Source organism: Orycteropus afer, unplaced genomic scaffold (genome assembly GCF_000298275.1).
Source record: "Orycteropus afer afer isolate SDZICR_OR568_19922 unplaced genomic scaffold, OryAfe1.0 scaffold00493, whole genome shotgun sequence".
Lineage (NCBI taxonomy): Eukaryota > Metazoa > Chordata > Mammalia > Tubulidentata > Orycteropodidae > Orycteropus > Orycteropus afer.
Window position 1 is genome coordinate 1,493,538 of NW_006922080.1, and position 9,594 is coordinate 1,503,131.

The 9,594-nt window shown below is 40.9% G+C and overlaps 1 non-coding gene across 1 annotated transcript; it reads right to left on the minus strand.

Annotated features, from left to right (window-relative positions):
* Positions 1–8,945: 8,945 nt before the first annotated feature.
* On the minus strand, positions 8,946–9,052 carry LOC122151504. Its single transcript, XR_006164181.1, has one exon. It is a non-coding gene; the product is annotated as a U6 spliceosomal RNA (small nuclear RNA).
* Positions 9,053–9,594: the final 542 nt, after the last annotated feature.

Sequence of the window (9,594 nt, forward strand, 5' to 3'; positions counted from 1 at the left end):
CTTTTATTGTGATAAAAATAAATGTAACAAAATACGGCAAAATTTTTAACCTCTTTTATGTGTACGGGAGCTCTGGTGTACAATTCCATGACATTAACTACCTCCATGATATTGTACAACCATCACCACTATCCTTTTCCAAATTTTTTCATGACCACATTTTTTTTCAGTGCTCCTTAAGCAATAACTTCTTTTTCCTCCATCTGTTTCTGGTAACCATTAATAACTTTTTTCTCTACGCATTTGCCAATTCTACATATTCTATAGAAGTGGAATTCTACACTACTTATCATTTTATGTCTACCTTATTTCACTCAGTATAGTGTTTTCAAGGTCCATTCATGTCAGAGCATATATCAAGACTTTTTTTCTCTTTTAGAGTGAATAATGTTCCAACGGATATACTGCATTTTGTTTATCTGTTGATGGACACTTGGGTTGTTTCTACCTTTTGCCTATTGTGAATAATACTGCAATAAACATTTGATGCACAAATATCTGTTTGTATCCCTGCTTTCAGTTCTTTTGGGTACATACCTAGGGGTAAAATTGTTGAGTCATGGGCTAGTTTTATCTCTTAACTTTTTGAGGAACCTCCAAACTTTTCTTAGTGGCTGCACCATTTTATAATCCCCCAAACAATGGATGAGTGTTCCAATTTTTTCCATATCCTCATCAATACTCCCTCAACTCCAACCCATAAAAGCCATCCTAGTGGGGGTTTAATGCTATTTCATTATGGTTTTGACTTGCATTGCTCTGGGGGCATAGTGCTTTAGGTATTTGACTGCTAACCAGAAGGCTGGCGGTTCAAACCCACCAGCCACACCTCGGAAAGAAGGTTGTCCAATCTATTTCTGTAGTGACACCGCCTTGGAAACCCAAGGAGGGGTCGCTATGAGTTGGATTTGACTCTATGACAATAAGTATTTTTTTTTTTTAATAACTTTCTCTGTTTGTAAACCTATGTGGTATCATACAACATTTGTCCTTTTGTGATCGACTAATTTCACTCAATGTAATGTCCTCTGGATTCATTGATGTTCTGAGGTGTTTTACAGATTCATCACTATTCTTTAATATTCCATTGTGTGTATGTACCATAGTTTGTTTATCCATTCACCCGTTGATGGGCATTTAGGTTGTTTCCATCTTTTTGCTAATGTGAACAGTGCTGCAATGAACATGGGTGTGCATATCTGTTCATATTACAGCTCTTATTCCTCTAGGATACATACCTAGTGGTGGGATTGCTGGATCATATGATATTTCTATTCCCAGGTTTTTAAGGAAGCACCATGTCATTTTCCACAGTACCCACTACCATCGAGTTGAATCCAACTCACAGTGACCCCTCCTTGGGTTTCCGAGGCGGTATCACTACAGAAGTAGATTGCCCAAGCTTCCTTCCACAGTAGTCGCACAATTTTAAAGTTCCACCACCAGTGTATGAGGGTACTAGTCTTTTTACATCCTTGCCAGAATTGTTGTTTTCTGTTTGTTTGTTTTTTTTTAATTTTGCTATTGAGGCTGAGGGGGGACGATATCTCATTTTTGTTTTGATTAGTATCTCTTTAATGGCTAATGATCACAAGCATTTCTTCATATTTTTTGGCTGGCTGAATGTCTTCTTTTGTGACATTCATGTACTCTGTCCATGTTCTAATTGGATTGTTTGTTTTTCTGTTGTTAATGTGTGGAATTTTTATATAAATTTTAGAGATTAATCTGTTATCTGATATGTTATTGCCATCCTCCCCCACCACAGTTTGTAAGTTTTCTTTTTACTCTTTCGGTGAAGTCTTTTGATGCATGTAAATGTTTGATTTTTAGGAGGTTTCAGTCATGTAGGTTGTCTTCTGCTGTTTGTGTGTTTTTAGTCATGTTTGGTAGTATATTTATGCCATGTATTAGGGCCCCTAAGTTAGCTCCTAGGTTTTCTTTGATGATCTTTATTGTTAGAGGTTTTACATTTGCCTCTGATGCATCTTGAGTCCTGAGCCATCCTGAGTTAGTTTTCATATATTGTGAGAGATATGGATCCTGTTTCACTTTTCTGCACAAAGATACCCAGTTTTGCCAGCATCAGTTATTGTAGAGACTAGCTCTTTCTTGTTTAGTGGGTTTTGACCTTTTGTCAAAAATCAGCTGTCCATAAGCAGATGGAATTATGTCTAGGTTCTCAATTTTGTTCTAGTGGCCTGTGTATCTGCCATTTTACCAGTACCATGCTGTTTTGACTACAGTGGTTGTGCTGTAGGTCTTCAGATCAGAGAGTGTGAGGCCTTCTACTTTGTTCTTCTTTAGTAATTCTATGTTTATCTGGGGTCTCTTTCTTTTACATATAAAGTTGGTGATTAGTTGTAAGGGGAAATCCCCAGCAAGTTCAGGGTGGCACTTGCACTAAGGGCCAAGAGACTGAAGTAATGACATAGAGCTGTACTCTGTGACATAGACTTATTGGGACTTGGGACTTATGTACAGTGAGTCCAGAGGTGCTAGGCTGGATATACAAGAGAGAAACAGAGAGAGAGAGAGAGAGATTGGAAATAGCACCACTTTAATACTACAAATGAGTTATGTACTGGAGTTCACAAAAGAGGTTCCTGGCCAGGGCTCATATGACCATCAACTCCCATTCCTGCATGCCCGTATTCCAGGAAGTAGAGCTTTGAATCCAGGTGTCCTTGTAAACCTCTTGGTGCTGTTTCAAGGCCTAGCTTACAGACCAGCACATCTGCAAATACAATGGTCAAAACAATTCAGTCTGACAAGCCCCTGCAGTGACTTATCAGTACAGTCACCATCTTATTGTGTCAGTCTTCCATGGTGCCCTTTAAGCTAGGGCAGTAGAGGTGCATTGCAGCCACACACAACAAATACAATAAAAGCAACAGCAACATATCACATTAAAAACACAAAATCCAAGTAAGGATAAAAACACATAACACCAAGAGGCAGGGAGAGATTGAAGTCACTTCGGGAGGCTGCTGTTTGACTAACAAAAGGGAGCACTCTGTGCACTGGCGTTAGCTGGGTGGATCAGCCATGGGAGACCAGTCAAGGAGGACTAAGGTGGTTATCTGCAAATGTAGCAATTTTTGCAGTTTTGGAGCTCAGCTACAGTTTTGGCCCAGTCAGTGAACAGGTTTGGGGTCACTAACCAATGAATAGGTGTTTGGTAGGCACTAAGACAGATAGGTCATATCTGCCAAAAAGAGACATGATACCTGAGGGTCTTGACTCAGGACTGTCCCAGCCTGAGGAGACATACCTGGTTTGCAGCACAATACTTGCTGTCCTACAGGTTCAGTTTTGGAGAGGAGGACTGAGTAGAGCAATGGAGGAACTGCAATACACCAAAGAGACATAAATAACATTCCATTGGACATGAGTAGACCTGGATTATGCACATATATGGTTTTTTGGTGGTCTTAAGTGTAAAAAGAGCAGGAGAAAGGGGATTAAAAGCCAGGAAGCCAGAGAGAAGAGCAGTCAGCCGAAGGGATTAGGTGAGGAGAGGCAACTCAGGCCCGCCCAGAGTAGCAGGCCAGAAGAGCAGGAGAAAGGGGATTAAAAGCCAGGAACCCGGACAGAAGAGCATTCAGCCCCAGGGTTACAGGTGAGGAGAAACAACTTAGGGACGCCCAAAGTAGCAAGTGAGAAGAGCAGGAGAAAGGGGATTAAAAGCCAAGAAGCCAGAGAGAAGAACAGTCAGCCAAAGGGATTAGGTGAGGAGAGGAAACTCAGGCCTGCCCAAAGCAGCAGGACCGGAGAGCATGAGAAAGGGGATTAAAGCCCGGATCCTGGACAGAGGAGCAGTCAGCCCCAGGGACAACTCAGGGATTCACAAAACAGCAGGGCAGAAGAGCAGCAGAAAGGGGATTAAAAGCCAGGAAGCCAGATAGTGGTACAGTCAGCCACAGGGACCCAGTTGGGGGTGATACGAGAGGTCTCCAACAGCAAGACAAACTTGTCTGTCAGTTTATCCTACTGTGGTGACATATAGACTTGAGTTTTAAGGCTGAGCCTCTGGTGTTTAAAACCCAGAGAGATGCACCTGGTGCACAGGTAACAGCCCAGCTTATAGACTGAGACAGACTAGGAAGAAGGAAGGGCTGTCCACTTCTGAAAGAATTGACCAGGGAAAACCTTATGAATAGCAAAGAAACACTGTTTGGTCATGTTGTAAGAAGGGACCATTCCCTGGAGAAGGATGTCATGCTTGGTAGGGTTGAGGGTCAACGGAAGAGGGGGAGGCCTTCAACGAGATGGATTGACATGGTGGCTGCAATGATGGGCTCAAGTATAGCAGGGATTGTGGGGCTGGCACGTGATTGGGCAGTGTTTCGTTCTGCTGTACATGGGGTCACTATGAGTCGGAAACGACTCGACAGCCCTTAACAACAACGACAACAAGTGTAAAAAGGGTGTAAACTCTAAGTTCTGCTCTAGGTCTAAGTTCCATGGTGCAGAAAAGGCAAACCAATGGGGCCCTGTTTTCCAAATCCAGGGTAGGGTGACTATAGTATCTCCCATAGTCAATTCTTATGGCAAGGGCAAAATCAAGTTACTCTGTGCTCCTGTTTGAGATAGACCTGTATCTTCAGAGGGTGCTTGCACCTGGATATGTAGGGTGGTGCCTGATTCCCAAGTCAAATGCACTTGGGCACCTTTGCCGCTCAAATTCTGGAAGACTTATTCCATCCTGTGAGTGACTGAGTTTCTTGTCTCAACAGCTTCTTCAATAAGGCATTCATTCTTTCTATCAGGCTGGCAGCAGTGGGATTATATGGCAATTGGAAGTGCCAGGGTATGTCATTCTAGTCTGCCCAGTCCTGCAACTCACGTCAAGTAAAGTGGGCTCTTTAATCACTGTCTGTCTGTAGGAGTCCCACAGGCAGTACAGAGATGTCTGAAACCATGAATAGTGGCCTTTTGAGTGGTTCTCTTGCTAGGATAGGCTTGGAGAAACCCTGGTGTCCACACAGGTCAGAGAATATTTGCAGTCTTCAGACATAGGCATAGGTCTATGTAATCTGCTTGCCATTGTCAGGCAAGTTCAGTTGATTGTGCTATGTATCCAGGATGATGAGCAGGTGTTTGGGCATGTTCTAAAGATAACTGGGTACAGTCACTGCAAGCTTCAATTATGTCTTTATAGGACAAGGCCAGACCCAGGCTTTTGGCTATGGCCCATAGAATTATTTCTTCTTTATGGCCATTTTCCAGTGTAACCAGGTCATTATTTCCTCTACAGGGAAGTGTTCCAGTGCCCATATCCTGGCCAGGGTATCTGTTTGTGCATTCCCTGGTTGTATGTCAGCTGAGTGGGCTGATACGAGATATACCACAACATATATATCCTTCATTCAATCTAGGAGTTCTTGCCACATTTGTGTGCCCTGTAAGGGACCACTGGCTATCATCTACTGTTGTTTTTCCCATTGCACTCAATAGGGTGAGTCCTTGGTAAACTGCCCAGCTGTTCAGGCACACAATAATTGTGGGATAGTCTCATACATTAGAATTGTCCATGCTGCTCATAGTTCTGTCCATTGACTGCTCTTCCCTTCACCTTGATCCATTCAAATGCTTTCTGTCTGTGCTTGTATGGTGACAGCTGTCCATTGTGCAGGATTACCCCAGGCTGACCTGTTTTATACCACACAGTTTCAGAGACAGGTCCTATTCCTTCCTTGACAAAATAAGAGCGTTCAGGAGCTACAATAAATTCCTGGATGCCAGCCTCAGTAGTACCATATATTAATGGATTCAAGACAGCATGCGGTTCAGTACTAAGAAGATTGTTGGTTAAAATACTTCTTTCTTGCAAATTCTTGTTGTTGATATTGTTATGTGCTGTTGAGTCAGACCCATCTCATAGCGACCCCTTCTTGGGTTGCTGAGGCAGTATCACTACAGAAGTAGATTGCCCAACCTTCCTTCCGAGAAGTGGCTGGTGGGTTTGAACTGCCAGCCTTCTAGTCAACAGTCAAGTGCCTTAGGCACTATGCTACCAGAGCAAATAGACATGTCAATTGGCCACAGCTGTTCCAGATCGGAATTTGTTGAAGGCATCTTATTACCACCACGCTACAGGGTATTGTGTTCTAACTACTATGGATAATCCTTTTGTTATGCTTTCTACTTGTAGTAGACTACGGTATACTACAAATAGCTGTTTCTCAAATATGCTATATCTTTCTTCTGCTCCTTGCCATAACTGAGACTAAAAGCCTAACAGTACTCTCTTACGCCCTTGCTTTTGCCACAAGCCCCAGCCAAACCCTTCTGGATAACTGGCTATATCCAATTCACAGGGTTGTACCTGCACTAAAACAGCAACCACCTTAGCTGCCTGGAAGGCATCCTCTTTTGCAGTACTCTAATCTCACCATGCCCCTCCCCCTCCCCCCCCCTTTTTTAAACTAAGCAATAGAAGGACCTTGATATTAGGGCCATGGAGGGAATGGAGAGGTGCCAAAAGGCCAGAAGACCTACAAAATTTGTACATTTTTTTTTTCAGAGTTTGGGGTTGGGGATAAGCTTGTGTGAAAAATGAAATAGAATGCATAAAGATCAGTATTTTAGGTATTAGTGAGCTGAAATGGACTGGTTTTGACCACTTTGAATTTGTCAACCTATGCTAGGAATAACAAATTGAAAAGGAATGGTGTGGCATTCATCGTCACAAAAAATGTTTCAAGATCTATCCTGAAGTACAATGCTGTCAATGATAGGATAATATCCATATGCCTACAAGGAAGACCAGTTAATGCAACTATTATTCACATCTACATACCAAACACCAAAGACAAAGATGAAGAAATTGAAGATTTTTACCAACTTCTGCAGTCTGAAATTGACCAAACATGCAATCAAGATGTGTTGATTATTAGTGGTGATTGCAATGTCAAAGTTGGAAACGAAGAAGAATCATCGGTAGTTGGAAAATATGGCCTTGGTGATAGAAATGATGCTGGAGATCACATGATAGAATTTTACAAGACCAATGACTTATTCATTGCAAACACCTGTGTTCAACAACATGAACAGCAGCTATACATGTGGACCTCACCAGATGGAATACACAGGAATCAGATCAATTACATTTGTGGAAAGAGGCGATGGAGAAACTCAATATCTTCTGGCCAAAATATCCTGGCCAAAATAAGGCCAGGAGCTGATTGTGGAATGACCATTAATTGCTCATATACAAATTCAAAATGAAGCTGAAGACAATTAGAACAAGTCCAAGAGAGCCAAAATATGACCTTGATTATATCCCATCTGAATTTAGAGACCATCTGAAGAATGTGTTTGACTCATTGAACACCAATGACCTAAAATCAGATGAATTGTGGATGAAATCAAGAATATCATCAAGAAAGCAAAATGTCATTGAAAAAACAGGAAAGGGAGAAAAGACCAAAATGGATGTCAAAAGAGACTCCGAAACGTGTTCTTGAATGGAGAGTAGCTAAAGCAATTGGAAGTAATAACAAGATAAAAGAGCTGAACAAAACATTTCAAAGAGCAGTTTGAGAAGACAAAGTCAATTATTATAATGAAATGTGAAAAGACCTGGAGTTAGAAAACCAAAAGGGAAGAACATGTTTGGCATTTCTCAAACTGAAAGAACTGCAGAAAAAAATTTTAGCCTCGAGTTGCAGTATTGAAGGATTCTATGGCAAAATATTGAATGATGCAGGAAGCATCAAAAGAAGATGGAAGGAATACACAGAGCACTGTAAAGAATTGGTTGATGTTCATATATTTCAGGACATGATATATGGCCAAGAACCTAAGATATTGAAGGAAGAAGTTGAAGCTCCAGTGAAAGAATTGGTGAAAAACAAGGTTCCAGGAATTGACAGCATATCTACTGAGATGGTTCAACAAATGGATGCTACATTGTAGGCATTCAATCTTCTATGCCAAAAAATTTGGAAGACAGCTACCCCACTAACTGACTGGAAGAGATCCATATCTGTAACTCATTCCCAAGAAAAGTGATGTCACAGAATGTGGAAATTATCAAACAATATAATGATATCACATGCAAGTAAAATGTTACTGAAGACAACTCAAAAATAATTGCAGCAGTATATTGATAGGGAACTTCCAGAATTGCAAGCTGCATTCAGAAGAGGACATAGAATGAGGGATATCATTGCTGATGTCAGATGGGTCTTGGATGAAAGCAAAGAATACCAGAAAGTTGTGTGTTTTATTGACTATGTAAAAGCATTTGATTGTGTGGTTCATAACAAATTATGAATAACATTGAGAAGAATGGGAATTCCAGAACACTTAATTGTGTTCATGAGGAAACTGTATATAGACTATGAGGCTGTTGTTCAAACAGAAAAGGGGATACTGTCTGGTTTAAAATCAAGAAGGGAGTCCATACATTCTCCATAATTATTCAATCTGTATGCTGAGCAAGTAATTTGAGAAGCTGGCTATATGAAGAGGGATGAAGCACCTGTGATATGCAGATGATACATTCTTACTTGCCAAAAGATGACTTGAAGCACTTAATGATGAAGAGTAAAGAAATATAGTTGACATTATGGATTGCATATCAACATAAAGAAAACAAAAATCCTCACAACTGGACTAATAAGCAACATCTTGATAAATAGAGAAAAGATTGAAGTTGTCAAAGTTTCCATATTACTTGGTTCCACAATCAACACTAATGGAAGCAGCAGTCAAGAAATCAGACTTTGTTATTGCACTATGTAAATATGCTGCAAAAGACCTCTTTAAAGTGCTGAAAAGCAAAGATGTCTATTTGAAGACTAAGGTACACCTAAACCAAGCCATGTTCTTTTTTTTTTTGTGTGATTTGGGTGAAAATTTACAGAGCAAATTCACTTTCCATACTGCAGTTCACATACACTTTGTCTCATGACATTGACCACAATTTACCACAAAAAAATATGGAACGCTTCATGAATTTACATGTCATCCTTGTGCAGAGACCATGCTAATCTTCTCTGTATCATTCCAATTTTAGTATATGTGCTGGCAAAGTGAGCACAAGCCATGGTTTTTTTAATTGCCTCATATGCATGCGAAAACTGCACAATGAATAAGAAAGACGGAAGAAGAACTTGCTTTGGAGTTGTGTTGGTGAGGAATACTGAAAGTACCACTGACTGCAAAGAAGAATGAACAAATATGTCCTGGAAGAAGTGTAGCCGGAATGTTCCTTGGAAGGAAGATTGGCCAGACTTTGTCTCACCTACTTTGGTAATGTGGTCAGAGGGACTATTCCCTGGAGAAGGATATCATACTTAGTAAAGTGGAGGGTCAGCAAAAAAGGGGAAGGCCCTCAAGGAGATGGATTGACACAGTGGCTGCAACAATGGGCTCAGGTATAGCAAGTGTGAGGCTGGCACAGGACTGGGCAACGTTTGGTTCTGTTGTACATAGGGGCACTATGAGTCGGAGCTGATTTGACAGCACCTAACAACAACAACAATACTTTATCTTTTGGGTGGTTATTATAAATAGTATTGTTTTCCTGATTTATTTTTCAGAGTAGAAGAATGTGACTTATTTTTGTGTGCTGATCTTGTC